Here is a 17,304-nt window from a genome sequence, read left to right on the forward strand (position 1 = left end):
CCCCCCCCCCCCAGTCGCAACTTTACAATTGCTAGTAGGTACAGCAGGGGCGTGGCACTGCGGGTCACGTGACTTCCGCTTAACACGTGTTGTCATGGCAATCGTGGAGCTCCTAGGTGCCCAGGGACATAATCCCTTAGGGACTTTGAGGCACTGGTCTCCGCTGAGCGTGGCTCTCTTATCTCCGGGACCGGGCGCAGCAACCTTGCCGAGCGCAGCTCCTACGTGCGTTGGGAGCGAATCGTTTAGGGCGCGTTGAATGTCTGGCGGTGTCTGGGCCACTACGGCCGCGCTTTATTATTGTAGCGTTTGTTCTAGTGGCGGAAATCCTTGCAGTAGTGCTGGTATAAGGAAACACATACTAATCGCGTTTGTACTCCAATGCCGCGGCGGAAGCCGCGGTGCCGGGCACCGACGCGAAGCGGCGGTCGTTGGGGTGTTGCGGAGCGCAGCGTAGCGCACCCCAACGTGCAATCGAGAGAGAAACGGCGCGCTAGACCCATGACGTCAGAATCCAAATCACGAAAATCGTGTCTGATGGGTTACTCTGGATGCGCTGCACCAACAGCTGTCGCAGTAAAATAAAATAGCCTAATAAAGAGTGCGTAAAAAATGACGTTGTTCTTTTACACTCATCACTTACAATAACAAAAAAAAAATAAAGCTAAGTCGGTTATGTTCTGAGAAGCTCGTTCCTATTCAAGCATGACTACGCAGGCTGTCCACAATCTGCAGACAAAACCCGCCGGAAAATGCTCCAATTAGTGAAGCGCGCAATCCCGCGACACTGCCTCGGGCGCTCGGTTGCCTGCGCTCAGTGACATGTGCTTCACAGCAAAGCAACAGCGGCGCGCTCTCGCGCTGTAGCAGACGAAGCGAAGCACCTCCCCTAGGTCCCTGTGCGCCTGCGCCGCGTTGCTTCGATGCGCGGAGCGCGGCTACGCTGAGCCGTGTTCACCCTAAGAGTGGTCGAGCCTGTACAAAGCGGGGAAAGCAAAGAACGTTTACAAACACGAGCGCTCATAAATCGGAAATTTCAGCTAGTTCATATGCAAAGGCCTCGCATGGCAGAAGCGGTTGAACTGCTTGTTCTTTTTTTATTATTATTTTTTCACGTGCGCATTGCATATTTCTTGACAAATGACTTCGGCGCCTGACGGTGTCGTCGACGCAAGCTGTATAAAAATGCGCGTCCCATGGCATGCCAGAGGCAAACGTCGAAAGTTTCGCAACTTAGACAGATTGAAGGGGTCTGGTCCTGGAGTTCCCAACGCCCTCGTCTGTCGGCTTCATTGCACGCGAGATGTTTTTCTGTATGTCTTGCTCACGCCCACTGCCCGTGCCACAAGCACTTGTCACTTCCAGTATCTAGCAAGAGAGCGTCGAGTGTGTGAAAGCTGCGACGATATTAGACGCTATATACTGGCGTTCAGGGGCACGGCTCATGGCCAAGGGTCAGATGGAGCAACGTTGAATAAGCTCTTCCCCGTTTTATGAGCGGCCAAGCTCCTACCGTGATACCTCTGGTACTACATGCATGCAGAGTACTACATTTGTGCTTTCTAATCAGCCGTAACGCGATGTGCGACGCTTTTGTCCTGTCAAGACCTTGAAATCTCCGTACCAACGTGCCGGCCACTTTGAAGCTCACGAGAGAGACAAATAAAGAGCAGGCCCAGCCGGGCTGACAGCAGATGCCGAGAGCAGCTGGCCGGAATGCACGCCGCGTGTGAACTGCCTTGCAAGCAATTCCTTTGATGCTCTGCTCACTTGGCATCATCCCGCACTTTCAAGGGCGGCCGTTAGAGAGGTAAAGGTTCGATCCGAATATAGCTTCGGATCACGGTGTCTGACGTACTGTGTGCGCTTTTCACAAGTAAAAGATAAAACGGGACTCTTGATGGATTGGTTCCTAGAATGATAGACAGTAGCTCTAACGTCATCGCATGTAACTCTTCGAGAATGGCGGGTGGTTTTAAGGTTAAAAGAGCTGTTGCCGTAGTGCATGAACTGGCAGCATGCTCGAGAAAATAACATGGCCTACGTTACTAGCACGATTTAGATGTATTCAAGTAAAAAAAAAAAAAAAAAAAAAAAAAAAAAAAAAAAAAAAACATCTGAGGGCATTTTTCGCTGTTCACTCGTCTTTTTGGTTTTTTTTTTAAATTACGGAATTTCTATTTGAGGCTTTGCAGAAACGTCAAAACGCGACAATTATAGCCAAAAAAGAAAAAAAAAAGAGAGAGAGAAAGAAGGAGAAACGTGTAGTGCAGAATCAGTGGCAATTTTACCCCCAATCTAAGGGTTCTCGACTGCATATTGCTCTGCGGTTGATCGCAGTTCTGGAACACGGAAAGCGCCACGAAGTCGGCATTTTGCAGCCTCAACCGAAACTACGAATTATTTTACTAGCGACATTTTTAGGTGTTTTTCTTCTGGGACCAAAAAGTCAGGACTCATATGCACAAAACAGTACTTACGCTAGAAGTCTTCGTAAGACTGGTTTGTCTATCGTGATGATAGATGTATTAGTAAAGGTCGTCGGTCAAAGGCAAACAGCACTTGCGAACAAAAAGCTTCGTGAATTCAGCCTTATAGAAGCCTAGGCATGAAGTAGGCAGTAATGACCCGCTGTGGTATATAGCTTAGTGGCTGTGGAGTCGCACTGCTGAGCTCGAGGTCGCGAGTTCGATCCCGGCCGGGCCGGCCGCATTCCGTTGGGGGCGAAATGCAAAAATTCCCATGTATCACACAGATTTATGTGCACGTTAAAGAACCTCAGATGGTCAAAATGAATCCGGAGTCCCCACTACTGCGTGCCTCATAATCAGATGCATGGTATAATTTTTTAACTGCGCTAACACACACTGACAAGGACGAGGCAGACAAGACGTCTTGTCTGCCTCGTCCTTGTCAGTGTGTGTTAGCGCAGTTAAAAAATTATACCATACATGTCAACCAACTAGCCCGACTTGGAGCTCTACTTCATAATCAGATCGTGGTATTGGCGCGTCAACCATCGGAATTTAAATTTAAGTACGCTTTACTGAAGGGCTTTCGATTAATTACAGCTATCCGAAGTTATTTAACGTCAACCTTAATCTCAGTACACAAACGTTCTTTCATTCCGACCGAGTTTCAACAAGGCCGCGGAGGCCGTGATTCAACCCCACAGTCTTGTTCTGAGCAGCAGCACGACACAGCCACTGAGCCACCGTGGCGAACGCTATTATTTCATGGCGCAGATAAAAGTGCCAAGAGTTGCAAGCATTAAAAGTGACGATCCGTCCTATCGCTCGTTTCTGGGTGCCATGTGACATTTCTGTGAACGCCCGCTCTTGAATGTTTCTCCTTTTTGGGAGTCAGAGGGTGAAGATGCATGTTCGCTCGGGTCAACACGGAGCTGGGGCTGCGCAATGGAACGCAGTCAGCATTCAAGTGCACTCGCTTCGCGTGCTCACCGAGACGCACGCACTCTCAACTTTCTTTGGGTCAAGCATGTACCACGTACTATGTCAAGCACAACTAATTGATTTAGTACAAGTACTGTTTCAAGTATCCACCAGCTAAGTCCTGAGCAAGTCCTTTTAATTTATGGCAGCGCTTGCCAGTGCTTCTGTTGTCTGCTCTTCTCTCATCCTGCCCGGGAATGCACCTGCTGCCATGAATGTCCTTAAGAACCGCTCTAGCATGCGAAACGAAACCAGGCACTACTGATTTGTCCAAATACCTTCGAAGTCCTCTTCCGTTCCTCCGGTAAGCGAGGGGTGTCTTGAGCTGGTCCACAGCTGAGCATATTGCTCATGCTCATTTGAAGCGTCCGTACCGTTTTGCTGAAACGAGAGGCAAAACGTGCAATTGAAAACGCCTCACCGGAAGGGCTGTGCGGCACCTATACATTTTCAATGTTCTTTGTCAGGCTGAACAGACGTGCTTAATCGAAGGTGATATGGCACGTTTAGCATGTGTGAAAGATGACACGTTTTCGAAACTGAGCGCAAAACACTTGCTTTGGCACATCGGTGGGAAAGCATGAGCAGAAATTCTGGACATAGACAATGAGCGTGCCAAGTGGCTGAGAGCTGGAAACAGGCCCTGAAATACCGGCTATCGCGAGTATGTACTTGGATGTCACAAAGTGTAATGCGGTTGAAGAATTAAATTTTACACATCTAGACGCACATTACGCATGTCGTACTGTTTTCTATGGCCCAAGCTATCAAAAAATATCATAACTTCGAACTCCTGGCGTCTATAAAAATCCTGACAATTCGATCAGACAAAACATATAAGCGAACAAATTACAGCATCAATTTGAATGCAGACGTGGATGTCTCAACTAACTCGTTCCAAACCTTAAAAGCTGGAAGACGTATTTGCCGCTAAGAGGATACACACAAGAATTGATACACACGACGTAAATCTCAATAACAAAATGGCGTGGTGCACTTTCCCGCTCACTGCAAGGCCTGCATTTGAGAACCACGCTTCGATGAGATAATAATTGTCGGGAGAAGCAAGAATCAGACCACATGTGAGTTAATGGAAGATTGCTATGTAAGAAAAGAAAATAGCTGTATAAGTGACACATTGCTTCTTATATATCATTCAGAGACCAGATAGTTCGACCATTGGTTGTCTCAATAGTTGTGATTAGGCCGCACATGCGTGTATTTGTCTATTTATTCGTGGGTCTGCACTGTAAGTAATCAGTTGGAAGTTCCGCTAGTGCGGTCGTCAATGTGGGGGTCTTTCTTTTTGTGCGCGTCCTCTTGGCGGTAATTATGCCTTTCAGCAAATACCAACTATAGGTCACGAAGGAGTTCACCACTAATACACCAACCTCTCTGGCCGATATAAATTTTGACACAAGTCAAAGCTATGTCGAACAAGACCACGAGAGTGCACTAAAGGATGCGTGTTTCTTTTTGCGTAACACCTCGCTAATATTTTTTTTTTCATTCGTTGAGCGCCTACATTTCAGTGGGATTTACAGAGAGCCTTCCTTCGCTACTTTCGCTAAAAGCTTGCTCTTAACGAACGCTACTATACATAGCGGATCCTGAGCCCAACTCCACTGTATGTTCTCTAATGAGGCGTCGTGTGAATGTCCGCACCGGCTCATAGATAGCAAGAAGCCGACGACAACGGCGGCACCTCCTGAAACGCCAGCGCTAGTACGCAGTTAATACTGCATAGGTTGCGCAAAGCTGCCACTACGCGTGCTGAGAAACCTGACGCTGGCAACAGTTAGAGAGCCGTCAGAAGTTGGAGCCCTTTTGCTCTTAAAGCTGCTCCTCGTGCGTGGTTTCTCCTTCCAGTCATCTTTCGACAGGCGTCTTGCGAGACAGAGACAAAATTAGCGGACGTCGCTCAATTCTGACGACGTGGCAACAGCAGGCGTCACAGAATTTTGCGGAGAGCGCACGTGCCTACGCACTGTCGTTTCCCTGGCTGCCACGCGTTCCCGTTGGCGACATGCCCCGAGCGCGTTTAACCGGAGTCCGCAGTTATTTATTCTTCATTTTGCGAGTGAGTGGCAAGACTGTTGGCTTGTCTATTAAGCCCGAAAGACTATCGGGATGTTTTTACCTTGAGCCGGTGCGGCACATCGTAGGTGTGCTCCTTGGCCCCGCGGGAGGCTCGGCGCAGCGTGCCCTCCTCCTGGGCTGAGCGGCCACCCGCGTAGTACGCCATGTGGCTCGTGGCGTACGGCGACGGGTAGTAGAGTGACTCGCGCTGCGACTCGTACATGCCGTCGCCCTTTGTCGTCTTGCCGTACGTGCTCAGGCACATGTCGTCCGGCCGTCCGGGGGAGCCACGAGCATCTGCGCAGAGCGCCACTTTGTTCCATTGCATGGGAAATGCTAACAGGAATCTCTGAAGCAGCACGGAATCAAAACCGGGTTGTTGGTCACTTCGGAACAGCGAAAAAAAAAAAAAAAATCGGCGAGAGTGGGAACTTGTCTCTAGTGAATGGACCTCTTTGTGGTAGCATTCGTTCTCTAATTGCGTTGGTTGCATCAGGCTGAAGTGAGATACACTGAGATGAATATGGAAGACTGTGTATGAAGCTCGTTCATAAACGATGAAGTGTTCTTGGCGTGAAAGGACGTGTTTCTCATTTACTTGAATTAGCAAATTCACTAACAATACCTGCGGAGACTTCTCGTAAAAGGTTCTTGTACGTCGTGCGTCACAAGAATGAACTGCAGCTGTATACACAAGGAGAAAATTACGAAGTATTAGAAAAACTGCGTTTTGTCAGTTAGCTGGAACATTACAGTTGGCATTACTGAGGCGGACACATTTTACTCTTTAGATGCTACACCTGCTTTCTCTCTGAAGCACAAAGCTTAATGTTTCATATTAACTTTCATGACGACGCACGCGGTGAAATGTGGACCATGATATACTGTTTAACAGAGGTCCTCACCGTGTACTCGGTTATGCATGTGGTGAAAATGGAGATAAAGCGTTTCAGACGCACTAAAAATTACCCTAATTTTTTCAGTAATATCTTTCCACTCAATGGCGCGCACTAAATTTGGGAACTTGCACATTCTGACCCCGAGTTGAAAATATACTCGGCCACGGCCATTGCATACGCGCAGTCAGAGCTGGAAAACAAACCCGCGCGTGTCTACCATGGTCGAATTAGCGGTGTGGCGCGTCACGTACGGCCGCCCGAACAATTACGAGCATTGATTTTCTCATCTAATCATGTTTTACCGCTGAACGCGAGCGAAAGTAGCCCCAGAGCTCAGCATCGCTTCGACTGAACCTGCGTGCATGGCATTATTTTGGACCACCACTGCGAGGGCACCGCTTTCGGCAACAACAAGTGTTGCCTTAATACCGCGCTTCTCCATTAACGATGAATAAACAACCAGGCAGATTGACCCAATATAATGAGGCACCTGTACGTCTCGATGTTGTGTGAGGCCGGAGTGGTCGCAAAGACGCGCAGCGCTGGGGCTTTCTAATGCGGTCTGCATTCTACGCCTACCCATGGATTTGGGCATAGCGTCCGCTTACTGCATTAATATTGCCCTCTACTTTTATGTCCGGAATACTTGTTTTTGCAACCTTGTTTTTTAGACTACAGATTTTTTTTTCATAAAACTGCTATGAGTGTAGCGAACATTGCGTTTTTACAGAGGAGTTGTAAGCGAGGCGGACACACATTGCTACAAATAACGTACATTTTAGAAGTTAAAAGAATTTGTTAACATTTTTATTAGAATCCTTGGGACTTATGTGTGTATAGTAAATATGGAGGCAGTCACATTTTAACGAATTCCCATTTTTAAATATATTTTATGACCGTAGATAATTTGAGATATTTATAATCGCATTTTAACGCTCAGTCCAGGCCGAAACCGCGCGCTCAGGGAGCGCAGAAAAAGCCGACCCGGTATTACGTCAGACGGAAACGCCCCGTGACTAAGTACGTGTGAACTTTGAATAATGACATGTCACGTCAGTTTCTTGCTAGGCAAAACGTGGCGCGTCAGTATTTGCCGCGACATGCCACCATTCAAACTTCGTCACGCACTTCGTCACGGGGCGTTCCTGTATGACGTAATAGCAGGGCGGCTATTTCTGCGCTCCCTGCGCGCTCGGTGCCGATATTGCCTGGATTGAGCATTGAAATTTCATGATGAATATCTCGAATTAGGCGTGATTTTGAAGATAAAAAAAATGGGATGCAAGAAAACGTGAGTGCTTCCAAATGTACCATATTAACAACTACCCGCAAGTTTCTAATAATTTTTGTTAATTACTTCCCTGAAACTCGGATTAATAGCGGCAAATTATGTCCGCCTCGTCTACGAACAACTCAGCAGAAACGCCTCGCTAATACTGCACATGCGATTTGTTTTTTTTGTTCTAGAAATAACATCTTCAACAGAGTGAAGGGCGAAATGGCAACGGTCGGAAGCAAGAACATAAAAACTGACGAAGAAAGCGTTGGCGAGACGTCTGCGGGATTCGAATGCACATCCTGCACGGCCGTTGTTAAAAAATCCAGGACGCTGCCGCAAGTATTACTACGTCATTCTGGACGATGAGCAACACGAGAACAAGGTGAGAGCAGGAGCCAACGTTTCGACAAGTGGACTTGTCTTCTTCAAGGCGACATAACACACTCTCGGTCGTTTCCTCACCCACCCGCCTTATTTTCTCTCCCCTTTAGAATATACTGTGCCGAGGAGAGCATATGTCGCCTTCAAGAAGTCAAGTCCACTTGTCGAAACGTTGGCTCCTGCTCTCACCTTGTTCTCGTGTTGCTCATCGTCTTGAATGTCCATCTCCCGCATTCCCCACGTCACTCTGGATCATGTAAAGACGAAATGGCATCACTACCTCATAAATTATATAGCTCGTTACAACCACAGAACTGTTAGCGAAAAAATAAGAAAAGAGAGAGAGAAAAAAATCCAAGTGCTTTCTGCGACAAGCCCCTGCACCAGACGATGAAATGGAGACGACATCATACCAGTGGCTCTGCACACGCTGAGCGCCATTTCGCATGCAGGCTGGCAGCATGGAGCCCACCTGTGAGCGGACTTACGGCGCTCGGGTAACCAATCACGCGCGTGTCTATTCGTCAAGGCAATTGTCCTTGCTGGCATCGTCTCCCTTTGCTCAATGTTCAATAGCCTGGCAAGAGAACGAGGATCTGTGACTGGCAGTCAGCCACGAATCTGTGCGAGTACATTTATTTAGACCGCTCACTCACAGGGGACGCTGATAATGAGACGAAAATTTACAGAAGAATAAAAATAGGTTGGAGCGCGGCAGGCTATACGAATTCATTACTGGCAGCTGACCGCTATCCTTGAAAGAAAAGTGCACAATCATTGCATTCTACCGGATTTTCTGCGACACGGGGTAACGCTGTCGCGTTAAAAGCGATCCTTTGTCCTTGATAGCTAGCTTCTTGTTTTGTTCTAGTCAGTACCGGTGTGGTCCCTAACTATACCGAAATAAATATTATGGCTGAAAATATATGCGTCCGCATTTCACTATTCTATATTCAATACTTACTATTCGTATTGGAAAAAGTTGATAGTCGTTTACCTTTACTTTTCGTGACTTATCATGTTCAGCAGTGGTTTGTGTCATTATGGCGGTGAAAGAACGCGGATTTGGCCAAATGATGCAATCAGCCCTAATAAGGTATGTATGGTAGCGCGCGAAAAACGAGGACAAAAGAAAAGGACGCACGTAGCGCTCCGTGTGTCCTCGTCGTGCCTCCGTCTTGTCAACTCGCCTCAACCGCTATACGCTCGTGCTTTGTGTATGGAGACGCTGGCATTCGTGCGCTCCTATGCGCGGCGCACATTTGGCGAGTCGAGACACTCACAGTTGTCGGAGGCGGCGTCGGGTAAGGGGTCCCCGCGGCGCTTCCAGACGACCACGAACGAGGCGACAGCCGCGATGACGACGAGCACGACCGCGGCGCACAGCACGGGCACGAGCAGCGCCGCGTCGTCCAGCCGGCTGCCGGACGAAGAGCCCCCGGCCGACGGGGGCGGCACCGTGGCGCCTTGCAGCGTCAGGGTGGCGAACTGGTAGTCGGCTTCGGTCCTGCCGGCGTCGTTGAGCGCCACGGCAAGCAGGTCGTGCCACGTGCCTGGGCTCAAGTCGCTCAGCTGCAGCGTCTGCTGCTCGGGCACGATGTGGTTCGAGACGACTATCCAGTCGCGCGTGCTCTGCGGCTTGTACTGCACCACAAAGTGGCGGATCGGGCAGCCGCCGTCGGCCCACGCCTTGAGCTGCACGCTCGCCGACGACATGTTGGCCGACACGAACGAGTCACCGGGCGGAGCCACGGGCGCTGCGAGGCGAGCGGGCTGTCAACGGGAGTGTCGTGACACGAGCGAAAAGAGTTCAGTGAGAACAGAACATGGCGACTGCGACGGCCTCATTGTGACCGAATGCCTAGAGGGTACGGTAAACAGTGAACTAACGCGATAATATACGGAAGCTCGAGCCCCTTAATATTGCCGCATAAGACAGACAGGGCAGTGTTCGACGCGCCGAAGAAAATGGCTACTGTGTTTCAAAATATTATCGCAAAGCTTTTGAGTGAGTAATTTATAATGAGCAGAAGGAGTAGCTGCCCGTACATGTAGATAAGTTGTCAAAAGAAACGAATCAACTAGGAGCATGAATGGTGCTGTGTCCTGGATGCATCGCATCGCCCGAGAGCTCTGGACTGTGAGGACGAAAATAAGCAGTGTGGACTCTGGGTGCAACATGAGGCCGTCTAGACGTCCCGGAACCAGGCGCAGTTTAGCGCGCAGTGCTTTCGTTTCTTTTGACAAGGGCTTTACAAGCTGCAGAGTTCGAAGTGAGAGTGCTACAGCTTACGACATAACGGGACAACCGAGTAAAGTGCGACAATTCCATGTAGAGCCACGAGGACGAGCAAACGTTGCATCTTTTTTTTTCCGGGAAGCACGAGAAGAGTACAGTATACCTTTGCCCTCGGTGGTGACTTCCACTACAGGGCTTGGCTCTCCGCGGCCGATGTCGTTGAAAGCAGTGAGGAAGAGCTGGTAGGTCGTTCCGCACAGGAGGCCGTCGAGGATCTTATTCGTCTGGTAGCTGTGCAGCTGTTCCTCCTTCCACTCTGATGACGCGTGTTTGTAGTGGAGAATGTATCCCGTCACCACGCTGTCCTTGCCCGCAGGCTCCCAACGCACGTGCACCGACGTAGACGTGGTCGCGATCACGCGCAGCGGAGGAGACCGTGGGGGATCTGCGGGAATTACCATTCTCGCTTATTTCATGTAGTTGTTATCGATTTGGCGTGAAAAAGAAAACTGTGACAGGAAATAGGGGAGGAATGAAGTTAATATAAATACAAACTTCACAGTCAATTGCCGGTGCAGACGTGCAATATAAACGAAGAGTTACGTAAAAAAAGAAGTCGCACTTGCGTGCGTAAAAAGCATAGTCTCGCATAAGGTGATAGAACAGACAGGTCATGAATTATCTTCTTTTTTTTGTGGTCGGTTCAAGGGTGAATACTCGGATGCCAGGCCAAGTGTTATTCTTGTACAATATATATATTTTTTCTCTATGACAAGAACTGAGCCAACTCAAACGCCACGAGGACTTGAAAAAATATATGCCTGCCTATTTCTTAAACGAGTACTTGTTTTGGGGGTCAGCAGAAGTACTGTTCATGCTTGATGATGTTTTACGTTCGAAGGCTACCCTTGGGCTAAGAGAGCGGACCGCTACGATATAATTTTCGCCCCCTGGAGACATTTAACAAGCAACGGAAGCTATAGGCACACTGGTGGTGTTGCATTCCACTCCCATAAAAAGCGCTAGGCAGCAGAATGTTACAGCCAGAGAGACATCGCAACTGGTACAGAAACACTATTGCAGACATACAGTCTAGAGGCTTCACTTGCCATATTCATAGGTCTTCACAACGATCTCATCGGCGGCAGGACCGGCTCCCTGGCCATTGAACGCTTGGACGACGATGACGTACTTGGTGTTCTTCTGGAGGCCACCAATGACAAACTCCTCCTTGACACCTTTGTTGTCAACCTCTACCGTCTTGTAAATGAAAGGCTCATTGGTGACCTGAGGCTTGTAGCCCACGTAGTAGCCACTGATCTGCATGTTCTTATGGTCGTGGTGTGGTTTCTGAAATCAATGAAAAAACAAAAGTAAGTGCCGGGGCATAAGTGGCACTGCCGGGTCATTTCGCACTGCATGACTGCGCCTAAATGACTGTAGTAGTGCGCGATAACGGCGATTATTTCTGCTTACGACAGCAAAATTACGTATGTCAAGTAAGCACAAAGCAAACTGGCCAAAACGCAGATGCGCAGAATTCCCTATATACGTATGTGGCTTTGGAGATATGCGACAAAACAAGATACTTCTCGGGGTACATAATGAATATCTGTTCATAATGAACATCAAGAACATTAATTTTCAATCAATCAATGTACAAATAACATCAATGTAAAATGCAAATTTTTTTTTTTTTGCAGTGCCGAGGTCTTCTCTGTATAGTCATGGACTCAGGGTGTACTTGGTAACGGTTAACTCTCTTCGCTTATTATTTGTCGTCGTGCGCTGCAGCGTCATAAGCGTCATTTTCTCATAATGGCCTGTCGCTGTGATCATTCTTAAATATTTCGACGTTTTAAAGCGTTACCTTTTCTTAGCTCATTCCTCAGTTTCGTGTTTGTGGGCGTTGTCCGAGGACTTCCATTCTCATCCCTCGGACCTCCTCCACTCTTCTCTCTCATTAATGCAAGCGCACGCGCGAATGAGTCGCGAGAGTTTGCTCACGTCACGCAAAGGTCAGTTCCCTACAACGCTACCAGGTGTTGTTGCCCTCCGCGCATCACTAAGCATCACGGGCGGCGGAATCCACCGATTGTGCCCTGCAGTATCATGGAAGCTTTGCCGCGGCGCGGTCACGTCTCTCCTTTCCCATCGTTAGTCAGCGGCGGCGCGGGTGTTTGCCGCCGCGTCCCGTTAACCAGATGGTGTTTAACATCGCGGCGTGCGTAAGTGTATGCTTTGAAAACGGCGAGCACTCGAGCATCGGCGTTAGTAGTTAAACCAGCACGCTATAAAGCATCCTTTACGCTGAAATGCCGAGGAGGAAGCAGGAACTTCGGACCCCCAAGCGATTCGGCGAGCTAGAGATCGGGAGCGAAACCGCCTAGCCCGCACCACAGCTAGCGCTTAAACATTCGCGTTACACACGCGTAACCGTCCTGGGAGTCTGACACCCTTAAATCAGGGCCAAACTTTAGCTAAAACTGCCGCCAAAGAATCGCGACCTGCGAACTAAGCCTGAAGTAAACCAAGCCTCCCAGCAGCACTCCAAAGCATATGTGAACATCCCTGGTAGCGGACTTACCCTCCAGGAGAGTTTGATAGAGCTTGAATCCAACGCGGCCGCACTAACTTGGGATGGTGCTTCCTGGGGTGCTGAAAAAGCGCAGTCAAACGTGAATTTAAAAGTCTCATGCAAAAGCCATTATCACTAAGACAAAGCGAATTTGTGTAAATGTACGGCACGCATCGTTGAATGAAGTCCCCGGAAAAATATATCAAGCGAGAGCGTTCTTCGTGTTCGTTTTTAAACATTTTCCCTAAACCCTATAGAGTATCTGAAACTACGGACATGGATTTAATGCCATGGAAGCGAAAGTGGAGTATTGTCCGGTTCCTGCAGGCATTACAGAGTATACGGCGTGAGTAAAACATGTTGCAAGGTTACAAGCAGCGCTTCGCACAAGATATGTAACAACAGGGGGACTCGGAGTGTCAGTGTGCTGCTAGCTGCAGCTCAAAGGTATACGAAGAGACAAACACACGGCGCGGAATGAATTGCACGAACTCTCCCAGCTATCTATTCGACTATAGATGCAACTCACTGGAGTAGCTTACGCATAATCCACTTGTGGGTTTCTCACCTTCCATGTTTGTCGTGACTGATATAGGCTTGCTGGGTCCGGAGGAGCCAAGGTCGTTGTTGGCAATGATCTTGAACTGGTACTCGGTCACCGGTTGCAGGTTCGTCACCGACGCCGTGGTCAGTCCCCCCGGCACTGAGATGCGCCGCACGGAGTCATGGTCGTGTCGGCCTCCTCCCACTGCGCCATTCAAGTGGGAAGGCACACCGAACATAAGGCCGTTGAGCAGTCAATAGGAAAAGACTTGGAACCATCCTCGTATAAGTTAATAGACTTTGTGGTGTATTGTCACTACCAAGGCAGCGTTACCGCCTTGGAGGAACTTATAAACAGGGGCTGACCACTCCTCCCACCCACTCTTCCTATGCGCATCGGTACACATTCAGTGTATTACAGCCTGTGTGTACACACTAGCACTTTGATCCCGTAGTGTCAACAGGCGTAATTGCGTTGGATAATGACCTTGCAGGGTGAGCACTCAGGGCATACTAACACGCGGTCGCTCAATTACTCCCACTCAGTCACGCACAGCGCATGAAAAACAGATCAGGAGCTCGAGTCCCTGCATGGTGACAACGCGTGAATTCGACATACCGGTCGGTTGGTAGACGATGGAGTAGCTCGTGATGGGGCTGTTGCCGGCGTAGGGCGCCGTCCACACTAGGCTGACCACATTGCTGGTCACCTCCGCCACACGAAGGTCTTCGGGTGCGTCGGGAACCTCTGTGGATGAAAGTACAACGTCCGTCATGGAGCGTGAAGAGGAAGTGCCGCCACGTTCAGTTAAATGACTCTACCCTACGTAACCACGTGCCAACGATCTGGGCATAGTGCAGAAGGCACTGAAACGCCAACTCCTTACTATTATTGTGCTTGCGAGAAAATTCACGCGGTTGAAGCGTCAATTCTGACAGTATTCTGACAGCTACACTATGAACGCTGACGCGTGCAATAGCGCAGCGTTTTAGATGTGTTCTCCATCTCGCTAAGACAGACGAAGAGTGTAACATGGATATTGTTGCTCAAAACAAGGTGTGCATGAGGAGGGCGTGAGAAGGCATAGTGTAAATCAGAAATCACTCGAGGTGATAAAAACGGATGTTTCGTCAGGGAGCCGGCCACCCGGCAGAAATGCCGGGTGGCCGGCCGTCGCGTCATGACAACGAACATGGAAAAGACCGCTTGAATCATCAAAATCAAGTATACACTTGCAATCACGGTACGGTTGAATCACTGTGGTCCAAGAGCGTTGCTGCACCTACAAAATGGTGAAGGACATGGACCCCTCCTGTGCACTCATATACGCGCTGTTGGACGAGCGTCGATCGAAACGCCATGCTCTTGTTTTTTGTATTAGTGAATAAATGTCTTCCAATACCAATTCTTTTTCTTTTTTCTTTTCAGAAATCTGGCTGAATGCGTCTTACACTAACACAGCAAGTGCGGCGAGTTGGTTAGCGTTCATAATAAATGTTAAGAGCGCTCGTCCCGTCTTCTTTCTTGTCTTAGTCCCCCCTTTGCGCACTTATACCATTCATTATGAATGTATCTTTTAATCTCTCCGCTTTATTCGAAGCTGTTGCATAGGCAAGCAGGCGCTCGCGATGACGCAACTGCTACCGATGACAGGGAGAAGACGCCCACTTCAAGCTGTCGCTGGCTGACGTGCACACTTGACGCGGGAGCGCGGGTGTCGGCTGTCGCACAGCCGTTACGTGGGTCGATTTTCGCTGCGCACAGCAACGGCCGCCCGAATTTCGGCTTCGCGTGGTCGGTCGCTCACCTTGCACGATTACGCGGCTGCTGCCAGTGTCCTTGCCAAAGGGGTTCGACGCGGTGCAGCTGAAGGTCGCGGAGTCACTGCGCTCGGCCGTGCGGATCTTGAGCGTAGAAAGGCGGCCTCGCTCGTCGTTCTCCTCCTTGAGCACGTACCTGGGGAGAGATACACCGTCTCTGTATACTGCCCAGTGCCCAAAGTGAAAAAAAATAAGGAAAAAATAGAATGATTACGCAGATGCACCGTAGTTTTCAGTGCTTAAATCTATGAGTGCTTTCAGTGCTTTTCAGTGCTTAAAGCTACGTCTTATGATGATGACAGAGACATCATCATAGGACGTAGCCACAATCAAGTGACGCGTGAGATTATTGAGGCTGATGCCATTTTGAAATGTGAGCAGATGTGCGTAAGTACACCCTCCTTAGCTTTATCAAGCAAGGAACGTGAATTTCTTAGATTGTCAACACAGGTTCAGTGAACTGCACTCGCATGCTTCTTAATTTTGTTTGTTATGTCACGTGCGCTTTGTGAGGGCTATATATTGCGCAATAGGGTCATGAAATAAAACCAGTTGGAAGTTAGCGCTCACCCTTTCACCTTTTTTTCCCTTCATACTCAAACTGAGTTGCGCTAAAGCAAGTCAAGCTTACGATGCACCAACTTGCCCAATCTGCAGTACTTCTGAGCTTAAATCTCCTTTGACAACATGATCGAGATCGCGGGATCGAGTCCCGGCCCCGGCGGCCGCATTTCGATGCGGGCGAAATGCGAAAACGTCCGTGCCCCGTGCAATGGGGGCCCGTTAAAGATCCCCTGGTTGTCAAAATTAATCCAGAGTCCCCCACTATAGGGCGTTCCTCATAATCAAATCGCCGTTTTGGCACGCAAAACCCCACAACTCAATTTAATTCAATGCCGTTCACATCAGAACTTGGCGGAGTGTCTATATCGACGTATATACAGGGTGGTTCAGCTAACTTGTGTCGAGTCTTAAAAAATCGACGTGGGCGCTACGAGAATAAAACCCAGTTAGTATTATTCACTGTGCTTTCGAGCAACTCAAACGTATTTTGTATTGTAACCTTCGATTAATTATAACCAATTAACCAAATTTAAAACATTTATGTAGCTCAATATATTCAATTAAGTTGTACGGCCTATTGAGAAATATACGAATAAATTGTTTTCGTGAAGATAGGTGCTGTCGTTTTAATCTTTCGGGGCTGGAGAGACAGAGCGCAAGATTTTTGAAAAGTACCACGTGACTAGGCTCTTGTGCGCTGCGACATTAGGGTCATGAAACATATTACCAACGTATGATCGATTCTGCAGGCAAATCGAACGAATGAATATGCCTTAAGCAACGAACATGGATTGAATACAATGGTCTTGGGATCCACTATTGCCAAGATATCTTGTCTGTTGAAGCAATGAAGCAAATGGAGCCATGAGTATACGAAAATAGCGCATGGCAAGTTCTCTCAGCATTTTTGTTGTTGACAGAATACGTAAAGTGCCAGGAGATTTGACGGTGGATGGCGATGGGCATCGCAGATGACGGGTGTGGCCGTCGCCTCTCATTTTTGCTGACAGCCTATCCACGCGTTCGGTGTGCGCGCAGCACGGATAATTCGTTGGTAGCATGTCCGCTGTGCTCAAGTGCCTAATCACGTGGTACTTTATTGCAAATCTCGCACGTTTTCTCAACAGCCCGGAAAAAAATGAACAACACTGCAGCTAACGTCTCGGAAAGAGCTATTTTGGATATTTTTCAATAGGCTCTACAGCTTCTCCATTGAAGATCTCGTATTTAAAGAAGAGCATTAAAAGTTATTTATTTATTACTAGTAATCAAGCATAGCGGGAAATACTAGCTTGGGGCGCTATAACGTAAAATGATTCCAAACTGTTTTGATTCCAATTTCTGCAATCAGCCTCCACGATTGGTCAAAACATTTTCGGGTCACTCCCAACTTCGCCTGTCTGTCACGAGACGTCACGAAAACCGTGATAGCTCCCCATCTGATATAACGTGTACACATTGATTATGCA

The 17,304-nt window shown here is 48.5% G+C and overlaps 1 pseudogene; it reads right to left on the minus strand.

Annotated features, from left to right (window-relative positions):
- LOC119430888 (Down syndrome cell adhesion molecule-like protein Dscam2) overlaps positions 1–17,304 on the minus strand; it is a 552,287-nt pseudogene that overhangs the window by 12,417 nt on the left and 522,566 nt on the right.

This window comes from Dermacentor silvarum, chromosome 1, assembly GCF_013339745.2.
Source record: "Dermacentor silvarum isolate Dsil-2018 chromosome 1, BIME_Dsil_1.4, whole genome shotgun sequence".
NCBI lineage: Eukaryota > Metazoa > Arthropoda > Arachnida > Ixodida > Ixodidae > Dermacentor > Dermacentor silvarum.